Source organism: Psammomys obesus, unplaced genomic scaffold (genome assembly GCF_907164565.1).
Source record: "Psammomys obesus unplaced genomic scaffold, mPsaObe1.curated_primary_1811, whole genome shotgun sequence".
NCBI classification, from domain to species: domain Eukaryota; kingdom Metazoa; phylum Chordata; class Mammalia; order Rodentia; family Muridae; genus Psammomys; species Psammomys obesus.
In genome coordinates, this window is record NW_026596039.1 from 20,603,581 (window position 1) to 20,605,168 (window position 1,588).

The window sequence follows — 1,588 nt, forward strand, 5'->3', positions numbered from 1 at the left end:
CAAACCCACACCAACTGACCCAATCAGGAAGAGGCCCGGACCAGCCCCAAAACTATCAGATGAGATCCAGCTTGCTGGCACGGCCCACAGCTTCACCCGCACCACAGCTGGGCTTCATGTGAGACATAAACTTTGATTTTGCTCCAGCTCTTCCTAGTTAGCCTCTGAGACTAAACAACAAAAGTTTTTGCAAGCCTGGAAAGAAGCAGAAGCATCTGGTGCAAAGTGCTGGACACTCAGCGGCATTCAGAGGGGTGCCACCTGGACGGGCTTCCCTCACCCTCCCGGCCTGCTTCACAGTTCGGCTTCCTCCACCCTGCCCAGAGCTGACCTTGGGAACTTGTTTAATGGGCTCGTCCTACCTTCAACCACGTGTGACTCTGCCAGCCCACCACCCAAAAGCCACAAATGCCTGATATTGGTTTCAGTGAAACAAAGGCTAAAAACACCTTTCATTTGTCTAGCAGGAATAAGACCATTGGGTTCCTTCTTGAGCACCAAGCACTGTGATACACACCTGTTAACGCCAGAACTGAGGAGGTAGAGGCAGGAGGATCAGAAGTTCGAAGTCATCCTTGACTACATAGTGAGTTTGAGGCCAGTATGGGCTACCCAAGGCCCTATTTAATAAATATGTAAGCGAAGAAACAAACAAACCAGTAAACAGCCTCTGGCCAGTCAGTGGATCTACGGTTTTGGAAACAGATGACGGTGCAGTCACTTCTGGTGGCGGAAACTAAATAGGTGAGGGCCGTGACGGGAACAGTTTCTCTGAAACAACTTGGCATGGACACTCAGAGCCAAAAAATAAAAATAAAATAAAGCTAAGGAAATTCATTTCCATTAACAAGTCCAAAGGTCATAGACAGAGTAGAAAATTGGTCAGGAGTTAGCAAAACTAGTACAAGAAAAACAAGCCAAAAAACAAAACAAAACAACAACAACAAAAAAAAAAAAACAAGCCAGGGGCTGGAGAGATGGCTCAGAGGTTAAGAGCACTGGCTGTACTTCCAAGAGGTCCTGAGTTCAATTCCCAGTAGCCACACAGTGGCTCACAACCATCTATAATGAGATCTGGTGCCCTCTTCTGGTCTGCTGGCACACATGCAGGCAGAATATTGTATTAATACATAGTAATAATTAAAAAAAGACAAGCCAGAGTAGAAGATGAGGCTGAGAATGAGCTGGACAGCACGCCTACCCTCTCACATAGAAGGGTCTCACTAAGAAAGACAGGGCTGGCTGAATTTCCATAGTATCACCGACAACAACTAAACCCGGATTTCTTACCTCGAGTCCATAGTCCCTCCATATTGTACACAGGATCTCATGCCTTTGTGGGTTATTGTGAGGTTATTAAAAAGCATAGCACTAAAGGGTTGTCTAAGGGGTGTGAGTGTTGAATCTGATCTCGACTGAACACGATCTCCAAGGGATTTCTTCATTCTCATCCGAAGCCCCAGGGTAGCTAAGAATCTCAAGAGGCGGAATCCCCCTGACAGTACTGGGCCTGAGCTGATTCCTCTCCCCTCCGAGACACACACACACACACACACACACACACACACACACACACACACACACACAC